We start from the raw sequence: 23,842 nt of genomic DNA, 5'->3' as shown, positions 1-23,842 counted from the left end.
ATCCTTGGCATTCCTTGGTTTGCAGCTGCTCTGTCAGTGTTTGCTTTCATCATCACACAGTGTTCCCTGTTCCGCGTGTATGTCTGTGTACAAATTTCCCTCCTCTTATAAGAACACCAGCCATTGGATGCTTCACTCTAATCCAGTTTGGCCTCAATTCAAGTAATCATATTTGCAAAGGCCCTATTTCCAAATAGGGTTATATTCACAGAACTGGGGGCTCGCACTTGAACATTTCTTTTGGGGGGACACAATTCAGTCCATAAAGTTGGGTAAGCTGGGGACCCCTTGGATGTGCCCTCACTGAACCTTGTGCAGACCTATAGCATAGTTCTTGTCATGGTTAATCACTCCCTTAAAAGGCTAAGGACTCTTTAAGGCAGAAGTTGTCCCTCTTTCTTAGTTTTAAAATCTCAACAGATGATTGTTGAAAAACCTAGAGGAGTGCATGATAAATATTTATTGAATGAATGGGTGGGCTTTGAAGTACATGATTCTCATCCAGTTTTTTAATACAGTATATGCATTTTTTGAATCTATTTAAAAGGCAGTGGAGCATTAAAACTTAGGCCATAAAGTCAGACTTTATAGAAAGTACTAAACAATAGAAAAATAGTTATCGATTGTACCTTAACTTCCCTGTTTGTAAATTGAGGTTAGTAATAGTACCTTGTATGTATGGATTAAACAAAATAATCCATGTAAAGCACTGACAATTCTACTTCTAGGTATATACCAGAAAGAATTTAAGACAGGGACTCAGACAGATATTTGTACACCAACGTTCATTGTAGCATTAATCAACAATAGCCAAAAAATGGAACAGCCCAAGTGTCCATCAGCAGATGAATGAATAAACAAAATATCATATATCCACACAATGGAATATAATTTGGCTGTAGGATGAAGTTCTGACACATGCTGCAACATGGATAAAACTTGAAGACATCACGTTGAGTGAAATAAGCCAGACACAAAAGGAAAGGTATGGCATGATTTCACCTATATGAAATAATTTGAATGTGCAAATTCATAGAGACAGTAAGAACCAGGAGCCAGAGCAGGGGAGAGAGGAAAACAAATGGAAAGTTGAAAGTATTTATACATGAAAGTGGTTAAAATGTTGTATGTATGTTACCAGATTTTTTAAAAAGTTAAGCAGTAAAAAAAGAAAGAAATTTGGAGATTGAGATATATATTACCTAACACTTTGTCTCTTATCTATGAACACAGGGAATACTTATAATTAAGAGTTAGTGTCATATGAGCTTTATACTGAAATACCAGTAAATATATTTGAGGACTGATTTAAGGCAGTCTAATAACCAATGAAATGGTCACCCCTAATAGTTCAACCAACTCATTCTATACATTATAAGAATGGTGATGAAATAATACCTTGAGAATGACGTGTTACCCAACTACTGCCTAAGTAACAAAAACTTTGCCTAACTTAGAGCACAAATTTAGATATATCTATTGCCATTCTATGCAAGTTTCATCGTATATAATACATTAATGATTAATTCAATATGAATGGAGTTCAATCCTTATTTTTAAAAACTTTCTATTTCAAGTAACTAACATAAAATATATTTTTCTACTCACTTTCCCCATCTTGAACTCTAGTCTCCTACAATGTCCTAAAACTAATTGAGGTTGTGTAGCTACCAGCATGGACCTGTTCACTCATTCTTTTGCTAAGGGTAATCATGAATAGAGTAAAGAGAAAACACAGACTCTAGAGAGATGGTAGCAACTTTCCACCTTATAGACAGTTCACCTTACAAAAATAGAGACATTTACAAGGAATCAAAGCAAAATTATGTATCAAAACCCATTTTACCATAATTTTCAGGAACAAATTAGAAATGTGCTCTCCAGGACAAAATCAGGTGAATATATAAAAAATAATTATACAAGGGGTGTGTGGGTAGTTCAACGGTAGAATTCTTGCCCGCCACGTGGGAGACCTCAGCTCAACTCCCGGCCCATGCACTCCAAAAACAAAATTAAAAACATTAAACAGACGCTGTTGCAATAATGGGATATTCCCATGGAACAAACACTGCACAGCATACAAAAAAAAATTATAGAGAATTTGCAAACCTTTAATCACCTGCAGATGTGACTCCACCCATTCCAGGTGGGTCTTGATTAATTTACTGGAATCCTTTAAAAGAGGAAACATTTTGGAAAAAGCTTCAGAACCACAAGAACCCACAAAAAGACTTTCAGAGATGAAGAAGGAGAACGCCCCCAGGGGAACTTCATGAAACAAGAAGCCTGGAGAGAAAGCTGGGAGACGTCACATGTTTGCATGAGCCTTTCCAGTTGGAAGAGAAACCGTGAACATCATGGGCCTTTCTTGAATGAAGGTCAGCACTTGGTGGTGCCTTTATTTGGACATTTTTATAGACTTGCTTGAATTTAGACATTTTCATGGCCTTAGAACTGTAAACTTACAACTTCATAAATTTCCCCTTATAAAAGCCATTCTGTTTCTGGTATATCACATCCCAACAGCTTGTAAACAAGAACACTTATCATACATAGAGTGGCAATTGTTATTTTCATATAGGATTCATATTTAATACATCAGTATGTCTTAGCTACCAATGAGGACAACACTCAAGATTGGTCTCCAGGTGTAAATTCAAAGGAGCAAGGGAGATTTTAGTACAGAGCAATAGCCTGAAAGGAGGTCAGCAGGGTTAGCAAGACTAGGCTCAGACTCTGGCTGGGCTTCACATGCCTCCCCAATAGGTGATCACAGGGTTCCCTGCGAATCTTCCTGGTTGGAAATCTTTAGCAGTCCTTTCTCTACACTAGTACTTACTGGAATCTATTGGCTCTTAGTCCTACTTGAAACCTTTTGTTAAAAATAAAAATTTAAAAGAAAGATTAGGAAGTAGACACATACAGATAGGAAGATATGCTAAATGGAGGCAAACTCAAAAGTCTACTCCAACAAGCTATGACCCAGTATGTCCTACCTGGTGCCCCTATAGGTAACTTTCTCATTTGTCCTCATGCCACAGTTGCTTTTCTCATGCCTGTTGCTTTTGCCCCTAAATAGGATTAACTGTTAGAATTAATACAGAAGTAGGAATTTATTCAATCTGTGTTTTATTTGCATACCAAAAAACTAAAAAATAGAAAATGCTGAGCATCCACCATTCACCACATTCAAACTTGTGGTGGAGGGTGGGCCGTGGTGGCTCAGCAAGCAGGAATGCTTGCCTGCCATGCCAGAGGACTGGGTTCGATTCCCGGTGCCTGTCCATGTAAAATAAAAAACAAAACAAAACAAAAATTGTGGTGGATAGAAAGATGTAAAAGCACAATATAATAATGTCACCCCTATTATTAACAACTTGCATTAATGTGGTCCATTTGTTATGACTGATAAAAGAATATTATTATAATTATATTATTGACTATAGTCCATGATTTACATTATTTTCTATGATTTTTTTGTTTGCCTACAACTTCTCTAATAAAATAATTAAAGGAAAAACAAAACATGAACCCAATCCCTAACATCAAGAAATTTATAATCTACTAGAAGAGATAAACCGTGTAAAAAAAAATTATGCTATAAGGGTATAAACAAACAATTATACTATAAGGATATATGGGATAAATCCATACCAAAATCAGAAATGTAATAATAATAATTTATCCAATTTAATTTTCCAAACAAACATCTAGTGAAGCTGTTGCTTTCCCCATTTAGCAGACAAGGATATTGAAACCTAGAAAGATTAGGTAATGTTTTCAAGAACTCGCACAATGTGTCTGGGATTTCAATCCAGTGTTCAGCTCCAGAACCTGACCTATATTTGTGCTTGGGATATAGGAATCATTTCCTGCTTGGATAGTCAAGGAAGGTTATCATGCAAAAGTGAAGTACAAATCGGCCCTTAAAAGATGGACTACAATTGAAGTACTAGTGATCAATGACAGGGAGGAGTAAGGGGTATGGTATGCATGAATTTTCTTCTGTTTTCTTTTTATTTCTTTTTCTGAATTGATGCAAACATTCTAAGAAATTATCATGATGATAAATATACAACTATGTGATGATATTGTGAATTACTGATTATATATGTAGACTGGAATGATCATATGGTAAGAATATTTGTGTTTGTATGTTGGTATGTTTAATAAATAAAATAAATTTTTTAAAAAACCCAAAAAAAGATGGACTACATCTTAACAGTTTCTAAGCAGGTGTAATAGTACGAACAAAGGCTCAGAGGCAGTATGCCTATCAGTGCTCTAGGAAGAGTGAGTTGCCTGGGCTTGGCTGGCATGTATGATACATGTAGAAGACAGCAGAGTATTAAAATAGTAGGTTGAAATTAGGTTACAATAGGATTTGGAAAGCTAACAAGTCTGGGAGCAATGAGAAGAAATTATATTTATGTTCTTACTCACTGCAGTCCCAAAAGCATTCTTTCTGAATTCATCTGCAAAGAAGATAAAATGGGTATGTAAGTAAAATACAGTAGGAGTGAGTGTGCAATCTGACTTTTAACACCATCCCTGCTGGCACAATTGATTTGCAGCTCCAGTTCTCAAAATGACTTGTTTAGCAGATATGACCACTTTTATATTTACATTTTAATGTTTTTCCCATTGTTACAGTTACCACTTATCCCAAGTAGGAGGTGAAGCAGCAGTCCATATTTAGCAAGCAAGAAAATAAACAAATAAAATAATGCTAAATATCAAGGTAATTAAAAAGTATGTTAGGCCCAACAAAATAGTTACATATCAGTTTTTATATGACCACTTCACTAACCTTTTAAATAGCATTAATTCTTTCCAAACCTACTCTGATTAAAATTGGAAAGTAATATTTTATTTGCCATAGACCTTAAATATGATTTGTTTTAACTTTCAGGATTTTTTGCCATGGTTGCTAGCTTACAGGAGAGTCTGTTTCCTTAGCTGAAACACAGAAAGTTTAACTGCATAAATAAACAATCATTATGGCATGTTCATGGTTGACTATGACTTCATATCTGTGGAATTTTTCCCCACCTTTCCATTTTTCTGCTCCTGTATATGCTTGAATAGAACTGAAAGAGTATACCCTACTTACATTAAACTACATCATTGAATAGACTCCAATTTTTCCCGCATCATAGTTCCAACAGAGCTCAAACAAATACAGCTTGTAAAATTATTTTATTCAGGGTGCACAAGTAGTTCAGTGGTTAGAATGCCTGCCTTCCATGCGGGAGACCCGGGTTTGATTCCTGGACCACACACCCTGTCATGGTTAGGGACATGTGTCAACTTGGCCAAGTTGTGGTAGCTGTTTATCTGATTGGGCAAGTACTGGCCTATCTGTTGCAATGAGGACATTTCATAGGATTAGGCCATGATCACGTCAGCTGCATCCGCAGCTGATTCCATTTGTAATCAGCCAAAGGGGAATGTCTTCTACAATTAGTGATGATAAATCTAATCACAGGAAGCCTTTTAAGGAGGACTCAGAGGAGACAGGCCCCATTCCTGTTTCGGCTGGTGAGCCTCTCCTATGGAGTTCATCCAGGCCATCCATTGGAGTCGTTGGCTTCACAGCCTGCCCTGTGGATTTTGGACTCTGCATTCCTGCGGTCACATGAGACACTTTTATAAATTTTATATTTGCAAGTGTTCCCTGTTGATTCTGTTTCTCTAGAGAGCCCTAACTAATACATTTTGGTACCAGGAGTGGTTCTTAAGAAACAGAATCTTAAAAATGGGTTTTTATGAATGGTTTTCTACTCTGACTGGACTCAGAGACACTAAGGACTCTGATTCCCGTAATCAGAATGACACTCCCAATCCATGGAGTGTGTTGGCAAAGGAGATAGTCAAAATATCATCATTCAATTCTCCTAATGCTTCGCTTGTATGAAGCCAGACTCTGGGGGATAATGTTTTTGACACCTTTACAGAGTTTTGTAGAAATAAGAGTTATAGAGATGTTGGTTGGTTGTTGTTAGATACACTGGCTACATTAAGGGTGAAAAGGATGGGCTTAAGGCTTCAAATGAGAAGCTTAAGCACCGTCTGAAAGATGTAGACATTTCTATGAGTATTCTGAAGGAAATCTTATTTCCTGTTGCCGTAGACTTGAGATCTCTGAAAATCAGACTCAGAAACTTATTGTTAGAGTAGCAGCCTTACAACGTAAACTGAAATTTCAGTCTTGCATGGTGTCTGCCATTAAAGTGAGGGCATTGATTGGAAAGGAGTGGGACCCTGAAAAATAGGATGGTGACAAATGGATTGATAATGATTTTGGGGGCGAGGTTGAAATCCTAGGCCATGCTGAGTCTTCTCTAGATAACCCTGTAACAGTCTGCCCTGAGGACATAGCTGCCCCACCTCCAACCTGCCTTGAGGAATTGGCCACCCAACCTCCTCCTGAAGGGATTAGCCCTAGGGTGATTAATCCTGTTCCACCAGATGAAACTGCAAATGAAGGCCCTGAAGCAAATGGCTTGGAAGATATTTCTAATTCTTTTCATGACCCACCCCCACTACCCCTTATTTCTTCCAGACCTATAACTAGACTAAAGTCCCAACAGGCCCCTAAAGGTGAGGTACAAAGTATCACACATGAGGAGGTACGTTATACTCCAAAAGAACTGTGTGAGTTTTCCAATTTATATGGACAGAAATCAGGGGAATATGTGTGGCAATGGATTTTAAGAGTGTGGGATAATGGTGGGAGGAATATAAGGCTGGATCAGGCTGAATTTATTGATATGGGCCCACTAAGCAGAGATTCTGCATTCAATGTTATAGCTGCAGTGGTTAGAAAAGGTGTTAACAGCTTGTTTGGGTGGTTGGTTGAAACATGGATCAAAAGGTGGCCAACATTACCTGAGGTTGAAATGCCAGAACTGCCCTGGTATAATGTAGATGAGGGGATCCAGAGGCTTAGAGAGATTGGAATGTTAGAGTGGATTTATCATGCAAAGCCTACTTTTACACCCCAGGAATGTCCAGAGGATCCACCTTTTACCAGAACAGTGAGAAATAAATTTGTGAGACTAGCACCATCATCCCTAAAGAGCTCTGTGGTTGCACTTCTCTGTAGGTCAGATATTACTGTAGGAACTGCTGTCACTGAGCTGGAATCCTTAAATACAATGGGAATGACAAGATCCCAAGTTGGCAGAAGCCAGGTGGCAGCACTTAATCACCAAAGACAGGGTAGACGTGGCTATTATAGCAGACAGCAAACTCAAAGGAGGCGTCAAAATTACATGACATGCAGAAATTTGTGGCATTGGCTAGTAAATCATGGGGTGCCTAGAAATACAATAGAAGGGCAGTCTACTGAATTCTTGTTGGAGATGTATAAACAAAAGAGTTCTAGGTCAAGTGAACAGAAGTCTAACCTGAATTACAAAAACACAGAGTCATGGCCCCTTAATCAGTTTCCAGACTTGAGACAGTTTACAGGCCCAGAGCTGCTTGAATGAAGGGGAGGTCAGGTCCCTTTGGGGGAGAAACTTGTAACACTGCCACAAATTTATACTGTTAATCTTCCTCCAAGTCTCCCCCAAGGAGACTGACGGCCTTTTACCGGGTAACTGTGCATTGGGGAAAAGGAAATGATCAGATTTTGGGGGGATTATTAGACACTGGTTCAGAAGTGACACTAATTCTAGGGGACCCAGCACGTCACTCTGGATCACCAGTCAGAGTGGGGGCTTATGGAGGCCAGGTGATCAATGGAGTTTTAGCTCAGGTTTGTCTCACAGTGGGTCCAGTGGGCCCCTGGACCCATCCTGTAGTTATTTCCCCAGTTCCAGAATGTATAATTGGCATAGACATACTGAGCAACTGGCCGAATCCCCACGTTGGCTCTCTAACTCATGCAGTGGGGGCTATTATGGTGGGAAAGGCCAAGTGGAAGCCACTAGAACTACCCCTACCAAGCAAAATAGTAAATCAGAAGCAATACCATATTCCTGGAGGGATTGCAGACATTACTGCCACTCTTAAGGACTTGAAAGATGCAGGGGTGGTGATTCCCACCACATCCCTGTTCAACTCTCCTATTTGGCCTGTGCAGAAAACAGATGGGTCTTGGAGAATGACAGTGGATTATCGTAAGCTCAACCAGGTGGTAACTCCAATTGCAGCTGCTGTTCCAGATGTAGTATCATTGCTTGAGCAAATCACTACATCCCCTGGTACCTGGTATGCAGCTATTGATGTGGCAAATGCTTTTTTCTCAATAGCTATTAGTAAGGACCACCAGAAATAGTTTGCTTTCAGCTGGCAAGGTCAGCAATATACTTTCACTGTCCTACCTCAGGGGTATATCAACTCTCCAGCCCTATGTCATAATCTTGTTCGCAGAGACCTTGATCGTTTCTCCCTCCCACAAGACATCATACTGGTCCATTATATTAATGATATCATGTTGATTGGACCTAGTGAGCAAGAAGTAACAACTACCCTAGATTTACTGGGAAGGCATTTGTGTGTCAGAGGATGGGAAATAAATCCAAAAAAAATACAGGGACCTTCCACCTCAGTAAAATTTCTAGGTGTCCAGTGGTGTGGGGCATGTCAAGGTATCCCTTCTAAGGTGAAGGATAGGTTGCTGCATCTGGCCCCTCCCACAATCAAAAAAAAAGCACAACTCCTAGTTGGTCTTTTTGGATTTTGGCGACAACATATTCCTCATTTGGGTATGCTACTCCAGCCCATTTATTGAGTGACCTGAAAAGCTGCTAATTTTGAGTGGGGACCTGAACAAGAGGAGGCTCTGTGACAGGTCCAGGCTGCTGTACAAGCTGCTTTGTGACGTGGGCCGTATGATCCAGGAGATCCAATGGTGCTGGAGGTGCCAGTGGCAAATAGAGATGCTGTCTGGAGCCTTTGGCAGGCCCCTATAGGAAAATCACAATGCAGACCCTTAGGATTTTGGAGCAAAGCCTTACCATCTGCTGCAGATAACTACTCTCCTTTTGAGAAATGGTGTCTGGCCTACTACTGGGCCTTAGTAGAGACTGCACACTTAACCATGGGCCACCAAGTTACCATGAGACCTGAATTGCCTGTCATGAGTTGGGTGTTGTCTGACCCACCAAGCCATAAAGTTGGGCATGCACAGCAGCACTCTATTGTAAAATGGAAATGGTATATACGAGATAGAGCCAGAGCAAGTCCTGAAGGCACAAGTAAGTTACATGAAGATGTGGCACAAATGCCCATGGTTTCCACTCCTGCTGCCACATTGCCTTCTCTTTCCCAGACCAGAGCTATGGCCTCTTGGGGAGTTCCTTACAGTGAATTGACTGAGGAACAGAAAACTCGGGCCTGGTTTACAGATGGTTCAGCACGATATGCAGATACCACTCAAAAGTGGACAGCTGCAGCATTATAACCCCTTTCTGGGGTGTCCTTGAAGGATAATGGTGAGGGGAAATCCTCCCAGTGTGCAGAATTTCGAGCAGTGCACCTGGTTGTTCGCTTTGCTTGGAAGGAAAACTGGCCAGAGGTGCATTTGTATACTGACTCATGGGCTGTTGCTAATGGTTTGACTGGATGGTCAGGGACTTGGAAAGACCATAATTGGAAAATTGGTGACAAAGAGGTCTGGGGAAGAAGTATGTGGATAGACCTTTCTGAGTGGGCTAAAAACATGAAAATATTTGTGTCCCATGTGAATGCACACCAGAGAGTACCTTCAGCAGAGGAAGATTTTAATAATCAAGTGGATAAGATCACCCGTTCTGTGGATACCAGTCAGCCTCTTTCCCCATTAACTCCTGTCATTGCCCAATGGGCTCATGAACAAAGTGGTCATGCTGGTAGGGATGGAGGTTATGCATGGGCTCAGCAACATGGACTTCCACTCACCAAGGCTGACCTGGCTACAGCCACTGCTGAGTGCTCAATCTGCCAGCAGCAGAGACCCACACTCAGCCCCTGATATGGCACCATTCCCTGAGGTGACCAGCCAGCTACATGGTGGCAGGTTGATTACATTGGACCACTCCCTTCATGGAAGGGGCAGCAATTTGTTCTAACTGGAATAGACACATACTCTGGATATTGGTTTGCTTTCCCTGCACGCAATGCTTCTGCCAAAACTACCATCCGTGGGCTTACAGAATGCCTTATCCATCGTCATGGTATTCCACATAGCATTGCTTCGGATCAAGGAACACACTTCACAGCAAATGAAGTGCGGGAATGGGCACATGCTCATGGAATTCTCTGGTCTTACCATGTTCCCCATCATCCAGAAGCAGCTGGATTGATAGAACGGTGGAATGGCCTTTTGAAAACTCAATTACGGTGCCAACTAGGTGGCAAAAACTTGAAAGGCTGGGGTAATGTTCTCCAGGAAGCTGTGTATGCTCTGAATCAGTGTCCACTGTATGGTGCTCTTTCTCCCACAGCCAGGATCCATGGGTCCAGGAACTAAGGGGTGGAAATGGGTGTGGTACCACTCATATTACCCCTAGTGATCCACTAGGAAAATTTTTGCTTCCTGTCCCTGCTACCCTGAGTTCTGCTGGTCTACAGGTTTTAGTTCCAAAATGGGGTGTGCTTCCTCCAGGAGAAACAACAATGATACCACTGAACTGGAAGTTAAGATTGCCACCTGGTCGCTTTGGGCTACTTATGACTCTGGATCAACAAGCAAAGAAGGGGATTACGTTATTGTCTGGGGTAAATGACCCTGACTATCAGAAAGAAGTAGGACTGCAACTACATAATGGAGGTAAAGAAGAGTTTTCTTGGAATATAGGAGATCCCCTAGGGCATCTATTAGTACTACCATGCCCTGTGATTAAAATCAATGGAAAATTGCAACAACACAATCCAGGCAGGACTACTAATGGCTCTGAAACTTCAGAAATGAAGGTTTGGATCACCCCACCAGGCAAAGAACCACAGCCAGCTGAAATGCTTGCTGAGGGTAAAGGGAACATGGAATGGGTAGTGGAAGAAGGTAGCAATAAATATGAACTTCGACCACATAATCAGTTACAGAAACGAGGACTATAATGCTGTTTTGTTCATGTTCTACTGTTTAAGAATGAATGTTGCCTAAGGATTTGCACCCTATTCTGGAGAGATTTAATGTGTTTCCAGTTATATGCAGGACAGTTGAGTATTGTCAGGTAAAAAAAAAAATGTGTGCTTATTTGTTTTCATTTGGAAATTAAGTATGGTTTAAGGTGATATATATATATAGATGCCAAGTTGACAAGGGGTGGACTATCATGGTTAGGGACATGTGTCAACTTGGCCAAGTTGTGGTAGCTGTTTATCTGATTAGGCAAGTACTGGCCTATCTGTTGGAATGAGGACATTTCATAGGATTAGGCCATGATCACGTCACCTGCATCCACAGCTGATTCCATTTGTAATCAGCCAAAGGGGAGTGTCTTCTACAATTAGTGATGCTAAATCTAATCACAGGAAGCCTTTTAAGGAGGACTCAGAGGAGACAGGCCCCATTCCTGCTTTGGCTGGTGACCCTCTCCTGCGGAGTTCATCCAGCCCCTCCATCAGAGTCGTTGACTTCACAGCCTGCCCTGTGGATTTGGACTCTGTGTTCCTGCGGTCACGTGAGACACTTTTGCAAGTGTTCCCTGTTGATTCTGTTTCTCTAGAGAACCCTAACTAATACACACCTGAAGGAAAAAAAAATCTTTTTTAATAGAACACAATTTGGTATATTTTATAGCTTATTCAGTTGGTTGTTAAGCTTAGACAAACTATCCCCATATAGAGAGATTTGTAGAGATACATACATGTAAATACTAACCAACATTTTCTTCTTTATCATTTTTTGCCATTTTATTTTATTTTTTAACTTTTTTATTATATAATATAACACATATACAAAGCAAAGTGAGAAAAAAGCAATAGTTTTCAATGCACTCTTCAACAAGTAGTTACAGGACAGATCCCAGAGTTTGTCATGGGCTACCATACCATCATCTCAGATTTTTCTTTCCAGCTTCTCCAGGACATTGAAGACTAGCGGGAATATATATTTTTTAAACATCATTTAAATTCTGTGTGTGTGTGAAAAGCAGCATATATACAAAAAAGCAAGAAATTTCAAAGCATAACCCCACAATGAGTTGTAGATTTTAGAGTATGGTATGGGTTACAATTCTACAATTTTACGTTTTTATTCCTAGTTGCTCTAAGATACTGGATACTAAAAGAAATATCAATATAATGATTCAGCAATCATACTCATTTATAAAACCCTACCTTCTCTGTATAACCAACACCTTTGATCTTTCTTCCACTTTTTAGAGATATCTGGGCTATGTCCATTCTAGCTTTTTCATGTGGGAAGGGCTGTCAATAATAAGGGGTAGGGAGATGGAACTATCTGATGTTCTGGAGAGACTGGCTCCTCTAGGTTCAGGACTTATCTGGTCCAGGGACCCATCTGGAGGTTGTAGGTTTCTGGAAAGTTATCCTAGTGCATGGAACCTTTGTAGAATCTTATATATTGCCCTAGGTGTTCTTTAGGATTGGCTGGAATGGTTTTGGTTGGGGTTTGGCAAGTTATCATAGGTGGCAATGTCTAACTGAAGCTTGCATAAGAGCAGCCTCCAGAGTAACCTCTTGACTCTATTTGAACTCTCTCAGTCACTGATACCTTATTTGTTAAACTTCTTTTCCCCCTTTTGGTTAGGATGGCATTGTTGATCCCACAGTGCCAGGGCCAGATTCATCTCCCATCTTCTCTCTCTCTCTCTCTCTCTTTCTCTCTCTCAATGAAATTGATTGTTATATTTTACTCTACTCCACCTGCAATCTGCTTTAATGAATGGTATGATTTGGAAATTTTCCAAATAGCTTATTGTTCACCCTGTTTGAGAAATGCTTCTCTGACTTACTGGTTTATGCTGCCTTGTTTCAGCCTGGAGAAGAGGGAAATCTAGTTTCCTCTTTGCTGGTGGGGGTGGAGTTGCAATGCTTTCCATAGTATTTTGTTGGTGGAGGGTGGTTATTGTTTAAAAAACTTTATTGTCTGGCTAGGCTTCCCCTTTCTTGGTCCTTTAGCTAGAAGGACAGGCTTTTTATTTATTTATTTTTCTCTCGGCATTTCGTTGCTGGCTTTTCCAGCAGTTAAGTCTAGGATGTAGGAGACAAGAAGGAAACCAGGGAGCCCTCCTGTCTTAACTCCCCAAAGTCCTTAGATTTTTGCCCTCTTCTCTCCACCTTTCAGAGTATTCTTATCTTTATTTCATATATAATATCCAGGGCTTTCAGCTGTACTTAGTGGGAGGAATATGGAAAAGTACTTCTCTATCTTTCTGGAAGGGGAAGTCCAAAGAAACTGTATTTCCTTAATAGTGAAAGTTATCAATATTTTCCCTCACTGCTTCTGGGCTTTGAATCAAACAATAGGCAGGTTTTTCTCACTTTCCAGGTTATAGAAGAATTTACTCATGCTTTGTTCAAGTTCTTGTACTGTTTCACTTTTTTACGTATACATCTTTTATCCATTTGGACTTTATGGAGTATGTGAGGAATGGGTCCAGTTTTATAGAACAACTTTGAATTCTCCATAAATGCGATGAATTTTATAGGATGTTTTCCTCCTATTTATTCCTAAATGCACCCCCCCAAAAAATTATTTTATTCGTTGTATGACAGGAAATGGCATTATTATGATAATCTGGAGAGGAAAAAAAGACTTCCCAGATTTCATCACTGCTTTGGGGGCAGAAGTAGAAAGGGAAAGGTGAGGTAAGTGAGAAGTAACTACAGTAGGTGGTTACTTATAGAGTGTGATTTCAGGGGCCCTGACCCCAAACAGCATTTGAAGTCATACCAAAATCCCCATAATTAGATTTTCCTTAAGCATTTTCAGGATTCCTCTGCACATTTACTGTTCGAATCATTATATTAACGAGAAGATGCAATTATCATAGAGATGCTGAAAGGGGACAGTTTATATACAAAACCCATTACCATTATTGTCATTCTTCGGAGAACAAGAAACCATGAGAATAAGATTCAGAAGCCTAGAAAAAGAAGGTAGTTTGAAGACGAGGTAAGCAATAGACCATAATGTGTGTGTGTGTGTGCACGCATATGTGTATGATTTTGATGGCATGGACAGAAGAAATTAGTGTTTTCAATGGAGCATAGTGTATTGGTTCAGCTCTACCAAGAAGTCAAGAATTAGATGTACAGGAGGTTGCTTTGTGGGAGAGAAAAGAGAAGGTGAGTGCAGAGATTAAGAGAAGGCAGAGAGAAACTTCAGTGATAGCAGAATGCAGGCCTAACTCCTGTGGAGGAGATAGGGAGAGAGAACAGGTCAAGAAGAGTCATAAATTACAATGCATTTCCAAGAAAAATTCAGCCAGGCCAATGGGTGGTCTGTCAACCAAAGATGCTATAGGAGGAACTCAGCATCTCTCTGGCATGGGCCTGCCTTATAAACCTCTCTGTGCACAGACATTGGCTAAGAGCAGCCTGTGAGAATAAGATGGTATGCTGGTTTGAAAGGATGTATGTCCCCTAGAAAAGACATGTTTTAATCTAAATCCCATTTCACAAAGGCAGAACAATCCCTATTCAATACTGTATGTTTTGAAACTGCAATCACATCATCTCCCTGGAGATGTGATTTAATCAAGAGTAGTTGTTAAGCTAGATTAGGTGATGATATGTCTCCACCCATTTGGGTGGGTCTTGATTAGTTTCTGAAGTCCTATAAAAGAGGAAATATTTTGGAGAATGAAGGAGATTCAGAGAGAGCAGAGAACAACATAGCCACAATGAGCAGAGTCCACCAGCCAGTGACCTTTGCAGATGAAGAAGGAAAATATCTCCCAGGGAGCTTCTTGAAACAGGAAGCCAGGAAAAGAAGCTAGCAGATGATGCCATGTTTGTCATGTGCCCTTCCAGATGAGAAAGGAACCCTGACTGTGTTCACCATGTGCCTTTCCAGATAAGAGAGAAACACTGACTGTGTTTGTCATGTGTCTTCTCACTTGAGGGAGAAACCCTGAACATCAGCCTTTTTGAGTCAAGGTGTCTTTCCCTGGATGCCTTAGATTGGACATTTCTGTAGACTTGTTTTAATTGAGACATTTTCTCGGCCTTGGAACTATAAACTAGCGAGTGATTAAATTCCCCTTTTTGAAAGCCATTTCGTTTCTGGTATATTGCATTCCGGCGGCTAGCAAACTAGAACAGATGGTATATGGAGAGGGGCAGCAGATGGGCCCATCAGTCAATTCTGCTCTCTGATCTGAGTGGTACCTTTTCATGGCCACTAGAAGTAGCAATTTTTTAAAAGCCAGCATTTCATATACTTATTATGTCGAGTATAACCAGATAAAGGCTTACGATATTTATTCATTATTTCAGTAATACAAGAAATCTATTTAGTTTCTGTTACATACAATAGAAAAATAAGTTGAACATGTAATGCCTTTTCTTTTTCTCCTATGTACTTGCTTTCAGTAATATCACAAAACCCCAGGTTAGCTGTTCTCAACATATTTTTACTTCAACACATCCATGGGAAAGGATCCTCTCCCATCACTAATAATGATTTTCAATCCTGGTGGGAGAGATACCCCTTGGGTATTATATCATTATTTCCAGACGGGGAAGTGGTAGTGTAATTTGAACTCAACCTCCTATCACCATCACCACCAAACCTAATGTATGAGTTGCCTGTTCTATACTGGTTGTACCTTCATTTTAAAGAAATTTCCCTAATGAGGATCACTGCTTAAGGAAGTGGTTTTCAAATTTGAGTATGCATCAATATGGGGGTGGGGGGAGGGTGCCCTGTTAAAAACAGATTCTGTTTCTGTAGATCTGGGGTCAGTACCATGAAGAAGCATTTTCAACAAGCCAAGATGGTTCCATGTATTCAGGTAGACCAGACAACCATATTTCCACAAACACTAAATTGGGCCATGATTGGCTACTTCTAACCTGCAACATGAGCCAACATTCATCTAGCACTAACCAAGGATGGGCAGGGAACAGAATACAGGTGCCATCAGATGAGAAGCTGCAAGATGGTGAGGCAAAAGGAAGCAGGGAAAACCAAAGGGTGGATATGTCTGTGTCTGTATTTATCAATCTATCCACATATCCTACCATCAACTTCATCAGGAAAATCAATTTCCTCCCAGGTTGGAGAATGGAAAGGAACACATGAAAAAAAAATAGTTACTATTTTTCTCCAACTTACTATTTTATTTCCCTCTGAATTACAGCTCACAAAACATTTATATTGTATATGTATATACCTATAGACATATATATGTGGGTGTGTAGACACACATGCACTCATTTTATTTCCTTAGGTCTCCTTAGCTTTATTTTGAATTCAAAGTAATGATATTAAGCCTGGACATAATAGATATCTGGTCATTTGTACTCCTATAGAATATGATAGATATCTGGTCATTTATTCTCCGATAGAATAGAAAGCAAGATTACTGTGTAGAATTATCTGCACAATGATAATATTAGCAAAGACGTTTTACCGTTTATAAACTGCTTTCCCAACAAGCCACCAAACCAACTATAAATCCAATATGAATGCCTGATTAAAAGTTGAGACTAGCAAATAGTTGATAAATCATTTTCCCAGGGGGCCAAAGGTTCCTTTTTATCTTTTAGCTTCTATGTTATTTCCAAGCATCTGTTTTGAATGCTGATCCAAACAGCAACGGCATCTATATGCTGCATGACAAAAGTGTTGATGTCTTTCTTTGCCCCTTGGCTTGTACCCCCATTGTCATCACCCAGCTGATATTACTGTGACATTTTGACACTGCATGGTGGCACAAAGACCTGGTGCCTTCAGCAACCTAGAAGGACAAGTTGACTAAGGCACATGGCACATTAGGAAGCAGTGAAGCAGTTCATTACTGGTACAGAGAGAAAGTCTGCTCTGGAGAGAAAAATTCTTATCTGAACCATGAGACACTTTTTTTTTTTAATGTGCTTTTTTTTTTAATATGTTTTTATTGAGAAATATTCACACAGTCTAACCATACTATACAATCAACGGTTCACGGTATCATCACATAGTTGTGTATTAATCACCATGATCATTTTTAGAAGATTTGCATTGCTCCAGAAAAAGAAATAAAAGCAAAAAAAAAAAAAAAAGAATGCACAACCCAAACCCCATACCACTCTCTCTCCTTGACCCACAATACTTCAACCTACCTAGTTTTTACCCTTTATCTTCCCCTATTATTTATGTACTTATCCTTTATGTTTTTTACTCATCTGTCCATATCCTGGATAAAAGGAGCATCAGACACAAGGTTTTCAAAACCACACAGTCACACTGTAAAAGCGGCATAGTTATACAATCTCTTCAAGAATCAAGGCTACTGAACACAGTTCAACACTTTCAGGTACTCCCCTCTAGCCACTCCAATACACCATAAACTAAAAAGGGATATCTATATAATGCTTAAGAATAACCTCCAGGATAACCTCCCAACTCTTTGAAATCTCTCAGCCACTGAGGCTTTGTCTCATCTTTCTCCTCCCCTTTGGTCAAGAAGACTTTCTCAATCCCTGATGCCAGGTCTGGCTCATCCCTGAGAGCCAAAGCCCACATTGCCAGGGAGATTTATACCCCTGGGAGTCATGTCCTGTGTAGGGTGGAGGGCAGTGAGTTCACCTGCCAAGTTGGCTTAGAGAGAGAGGCCACATCTGAGCAACAAAAGAAACTCTCTGGGGGTGATTCATGCATAATTATCAGTAGGCTTAGCCTCTCCTTTGCGGAAATAAGTTTCAAAGGGGCGGGCCCCAAGATCAAGGTCTCAGCCTATTGAATTGGTTGTCCCCACTGCTTGCAAGAATATCAGAAATTCCCCAGATGGGGGAGTTTAATATTTCCTCCTTTCTCCCCAGTCCCCCCAAGGGGACTTTGCAATACTTTTTATTCTCTGCCCAAATTACTCTGGGATGTATTCGTGACATCACACTACCCTGTACAAACCAAACACAATCTCACTCCTTATTCAAGAGTCCATGTAATTATGATGTTCAAGTAATGCAAGTTAAATTAGATAATGTGTTGCCCAAAATATAAATTTTGCACCAAATATACTTCTCTCCCTTTGGTCTCACACAGAAGTCGAAGTATGAAAATATGGGCCATATCATCCTTTACCCAGTATTCTGATTTACCTTAGTCTTATGCAGATCAGCTTCATTCATATCCATGAAGCACTCTTGTTTCCTGCACTGCTAGTGATTTCTCACGCGATCTGTAGTAAATAATCTTAATTCATTTGTGACTCAGTTTTTCCATCTGTAAAATAGAAACATATATGATATATTCTTTCCCTAACCTTGGATAGGGATTGCATTTGCAGCTCTCCCTCTTTGTGAATAGCATTTTTGGGAGCACCCTTCAAGAACATAAATTAAATGCTGATCACACTGGACTGATTCTCAGTACTGTCATAGTTTGAGAAAAACTATTTATGGCCACGACTTGCTTCTCTTATATACCCTGTCTGAAAGAACTTACATGATAGCTTAGCTATGAAATCTTTCTTTGGTCTTTAATTAACTTTAAAAGTTGCCCCTTCTTAACTATAGAAAGTTATATCTCACTCTACATGGTATTCATTGTCCTGCTCAGATCAAAATTCCATCTAACAGACATGCTCTGACTGTAACCTCAGTTCTTGCAAAACAATTGTTGGCTGGTTATCAAAAGTGGGGTTTGTCTTAGAGTCCATATTCACAAACTCAAATGGCAAACCTGCCTTCCGAAGCCGTGGCCTTTCTCAAGTGCCTAGTTGTCCAGGCCCCTGATGCTTTTTGCAGGCTCAACCTGCTCACTTGGAAACTTCAGTCTCGGACCTGGCTTGAAGTCCATGGCTTCTCAGATCATCTGTGATCAGGAGCATTTTGGAGGCCACAGTTCCTTAAGAAAGCAAATGGTTTCAGTAAGGGAAAGACCAGCCACTAAGATAATGCCAGCTATTCTGCCACGAGTGGTAGAGCTGAATTTTGGATTTATCATTCCTGAGCATTTCAGAGGCAGGGTAATGAGCCGTGGGGGTAACCGCAGCAGGAATTCTGTAATCAAGCCACAAGGGGGCAGGGAAACATGCAGGCTTGCCACCTTCGTGAGAGGAACTTGGTGCGAGCTGTATTTTGATAGCTTGTTTGTTTTCTTAGCTATCCAAAGTGCATACTAATAAGTATTGTCATAGAAGAAGGGGAAGATGGGATTAAATAGTGGGGAAAGCCATTAAAATGAAATAATGGGATAAGCTCACAACTATTGCCAAAGCTTAGCTATTTCCTTTCCAATGTTAAATTCCCTTTATTTTGTAAAAGATGAGCAAGACGAAGGGAAAGCATGCATATTCCCTTGGTGGTGAGCATGCTAACCGCAGAGAGTTTGATGAGATAAATTGCTAGGTGCCTCGTAACTTTTCCCTTTATCATACGAACCAGATATAGTTATTTTTAAAGGGTCTTTGCACATGTTTCTTAGCACACAAAACTCAGTACTTCCAACCACAACACAAAAAGAACAGCAGGAAAAAATGCAATTGCATTCTTACAGACAAACACAGCACAGCCTAACTACCATTGATGGAGTGACACTTATCGGGGAAAGCATCACTCTTGACTTTTTATTGCCAGGCTAATTAGGATATGTTGCAAATATCTTACACTGGTTATGGAAAAAAAAATCTTCATTAGGAAAAATTTAAGAGGACAAATTCAGTGTCTCTGTGAAAGATTATGCATTCTAGAGTAAAACTGTGTTCACTGATTTTTTTTGCATGTGCTTATTTTATTTTTAAGGTTTTTTTTTTAATTGTAAAAGAATGAACACTCATGAAGTCATCACTCAGGATTAACAGACAGATATTAACAATTTGCTAGCTGTATTGCTCCAGAACTCTATTTTTCTCTGTCTCTCTTTTGTAACGAAACAACATGCGATGACTACAGCTTAAGCCCCTACCTGCCTCCTTTTTCCCTCTCCCCTTCCTTCTCCAAAGAACACTCCCTAGCTCGGTGATTATTCACCTATTCCAGGGAATACTTCATTTATGTACAGTAAGAAATGGGAACATGGGTAAGTAGACTGGCTTATTTATGACCTGGAATGGTATTTAGTGGTTAAATAGTGAATAAATCTGAAAAAAAAGAAAACAAGTTGCAAAAGGATACAAAAATATAATTCATGTAAAATTTTAAAACATATGTAATAATAATAAACATCATTCATGGAAACTTACATATGTAGCAATAATGCAATAAATATGAGCTGTTTATTTTTCATGGTGCTTAATATTCATTTACTTGATGTGTGTTCCACACAACTTTAGTGTACTGTATCGGTACTGAAGAGGAAAAGATATGTGTGATGTAGGATCCCAAATCTGTATCATGGGAAGTAAGATAAATAGAAATTGATAAGTAATGCGTAAGAAAAAAATTATTTTAAATGGACCTGCGAAGTAATGTGGTAACTTTACTGATTAACTGCTGCTGATTATTGTTAGTCCATTTAATGGATGAGAAACTGAGGCTTAGATAAGTAAGAAACCCCAAATCATACTGTAATTGAGGGACAGAGCCAGGATTAGAACCTGTTTAAGGGACTACAAAGCTGCCCTCTCAACTGTGCCTGACTCTCTGTCACTTCCTTTGAAAAAGGAGGGTTATTGCTAAAAATATTTTTAAAATCATTTCAGGACTGAAGACAACACTACAGGGACAGACAAGAGATGAATGGTTGCAGGGGGTAGTAGGGGTGGTGGCGGTTGACTACAAAGGGGTGTGAGAGATTTTGGGGGGTGATGAAAATGTTCCATATCTTAATTGTGATAGCATTCGTTTGTCAAGACTCATAGAACTGTACATTTAAAAAGATGGATGTTACTGGATGTAAATTATATCTCAATAACCCTGACTTAAAAAACAGCAAAGAAACAACTCTAAAAAAAAGTCTTCAAAAGCTCAAGGCCACACACCTTGTTTTGGAAGCCAAGGCACTCTGGTAACCGATTCCCTCTAAAATGTTTGGGGTGTAGGTTGGGGGAGAGTAGAAGGTAGGTGCCCATGAGGTCAAATACTACCTAGCTTGTCTCCACTGCAGCTTCTATTTGATTAACCAAGAAAGCTCAGACTGAGTTAAGCAAGACCCTTCCACTTGCTGAAGGTGGAAGGGAGCAGTCGTCTTAGACACCCCACTGTGTTATCCAGCAGACCCATCTCTGGAATTGGGCTCAGTAGTTCAGATTCTTGTTGTCACAGAGGAGGTTGTATCCTGAAGCCCAGGGGCTTGCAGCACACCTGAGCTGTCCTTGACAGCCGACTGGGGGCTGCCGATTCATACACTGGAAAGCATATGCATCTTGGGGAGCGAAGCTTCTCTGATCTGCAGTCTGAATATCTCAGAGTACACCCCTGGAATCCTGGCATTTTAGATCCTCTGAAGATTACAGGATGGAAGCAGAAAGACAATGCAAGAAGCAATTTATTCTAGGCAGCCAGAGCTCTCACCATAGAATAAAGTCATCCTCTAGACAGCTAGCCCAGGGCTTTTGGTCTCTTTCCCTGAAAGCTGCATTTCTTTTGTAATGCTAGGTTGAGGAGTTGCAGCTATTCTTTTATTCCGTTGTAGAACCCAGCAGGATAAGACATTAGCAAGCTTAAAAGGCATTACCTGCCTTGCTTTACTCGGAGGTTTGCGGTGACTGTGGGGGCTTCACATAGCTCGTGTACTATTCCTGAGGGAATTAGTTAAAATTGTCAAGGTGGAAAGTATTTGATTTAGATTAATCTCACTTTGCCAAGCAGGAGAGCCTCATTACTCTGATTGGTTGACCTACCCAGGCTGGCCTTCTTGCTCGAGTAAGGAGGAAAAAGCTTCTGGTTCATAGCTGTTGATGGGTAAGTAAAATAGGTCCATTATCATACTCTCATGAAACCCATAAAAGGCATAAACTGAACTGGAGCGCCAGGTCAATGTAAGGGGTGGTGAACCTACAAAATTCCACAGTCTTCATCAGGACCAGACAAGCTACAAAGAAATATGCAAATGCCATGTCCTGGGTTCACATTAATTCTCCCTGGACTCTCTCTAGATCGTGACTGGCCAATGGTTTCGGCCCAGTTAAAACTGGCTGATAAAAAAACACTCATTAAAGAAAGGTCTTCAAAGCCTTTGTTGCAAAGGGGGAAACAGCAACAACTACAAAAACTTCTATTCATTGGTTGTAAATGAGTTTGCTGTTGTAGGCTTTATAAGAAAAGTAGGAGGGATACCCTTTTAGGAAAAGCAAATTCTTAGAGCTAAGACCTAAAACAGTGCTTCTCAAATGTGTATGTGCATTCAGGGCATCTGCAGACTTGTCAAAATGCAGATTCTGATTTAGTGGCTTGAGATGCTGCAGTTCTAACAAGCTCCCAGGTGATGTGGATGTTGTTTTAGGAATATACTTTTGAGTAGAAAGGATGTAAAATAGATTGAAATGAAGAACTATTTGCAGAATGAAGGACCTGAGCCATGTAAACTACTCAAAATTAGTCACTGAAACACAGACATTCACTGTCAGTTTTAATTCATATTTTTTGTTAAAAACTGATGTCAAATTTCTTTCCCTTTTGCTTATCTGATAGTCTACACGCACAATTACAAGGCTACATTGCGCAGTGCAACAACCTAAAATAATCCTGATTAGTCACTGAGTTCTTATTTTAAGATATCTGTTTTTCTGTTTCCTTTTGATGACAAAAAGTTCACAATGACATCACCGTTCTAAAATATGCATATTTATGTGTTCATTCCTTCTCCCCCCAACACCCCAAATCAGATTCCTCTCTTCACCAAATCTTTGAAGTTTTTGCCTTCACAGAAATCTGTTTTTTTTTAAGTGCTTTGAAAATAATGTGGTCATTTTGGCTTCAATCCGATAGAGATTTGTGTTCTACATCATCTGAGAGTAGAGCACTTGTTTCACAAGGAAATTAACATGAATTATTTTTTTTAAAAAAAACTAAACTAAAACCCACCAATCTTTTGTTTATTTACTCAGAAAAAGACAGGCTATACAACAGATAACTAAAAGACTTTAAAAAAAATCATATAAACTCTTTAGTACGTACTATTTCCAGGAGTAATTACATATTTTAAATCTAAAGAGAAGAGGTGGGTGTTTCTGAAATCTTGAGCAACAACTGGACTCATTTTCAGTGGTTTATACACACATAATTAGCAGTTTAATTTCCTCTGTGGCTAAGTTAGCCCTAAGATTTCATTTAATAACAAGCACAATTTTACAGCCAGAAGCGCGGTCACAGCGCCAGCTCCAGCTCAGCACTGCCCTCTGCTGTTCCCCAAGCAATTCATGACATTATATTCAGTGTAAAAGCAGAAAAATTGCAAATTGCAATTGGGCCATACAAAAATTAATTGTGAGAGAAATGGAGAAATGTAATTCAGTTAAAACTCCACTTAACAAGGCTTTTATTTTTAGCTCAACAACAGCAAAAAAGCATGAAAAATTATATCTCTTACCGCCTTTCCTCTAGCCTCCCAGATAATATTCATTATCATATTAGCCTTGAAGCAGTTTCCCTTTCACACTATTTAGCACAATTATAGATTACGTTGAATACTTCCATGGAAAGGATGGCCAAGAACAACTGTTGCTCAAAACAGTTAAGCCACCAAACTGTGCCTGGTCTATTTCGTTGCCTGGTGAGCCCACATTCGGCTTTATGTCCAATTTCTGTAGGCAATTATTTTTTAATGGGGGAATAAAGTTTATTCCAGGCCCAG

The 23,842-nt window shown here is 39.8% G+C and overlaps 1 long non-coding RNA gene across 1 annotated transcript in view; it reads right to left on the bottom strand.

Annotated features, from left to right (window-relative positions):
- LOC143661421 (uncharacterized) overlaps positions 1-23,842 on the bottom strand; it is a 207,421-nt gene that overhangs the window by 170,740 nt on the left and 12,839 nt on the right. Inside the window, exons 2-3 of the long non-coding RNA XR_013164574.1 lie at positions 18,791-18,955; positions 18,208-18,331 (exon numbers count right to left, since the gene is read on the bottom strand). This is a non-coding gene — a long non-coding RNA (uncharacterized LOC143661421). The remainder of the gene's footprint in view (positions 1-18,207; positions 18,332-18,790; positions 18,956-23,842) is intronic.

Source organism: Tamandua tetradactyla, chromosome 2 (assembly GCF_023851605.1).
Source record: "Tamandua tetradactyla isolate mTamTet1 chromosome 2, mTamTet1.pri, whole genome shotgun sequence".
NCBI lineage: Eukaryota > Metazoa > Chordata > Mammalia > Pilosa > Myrmecophagidae > Tamandua > Tamandua tetradactyla.
Note: the sequence above shows the minus strand (reverse complement) of the source record. Positions and strands in the feature narration are given on the sequence as shown.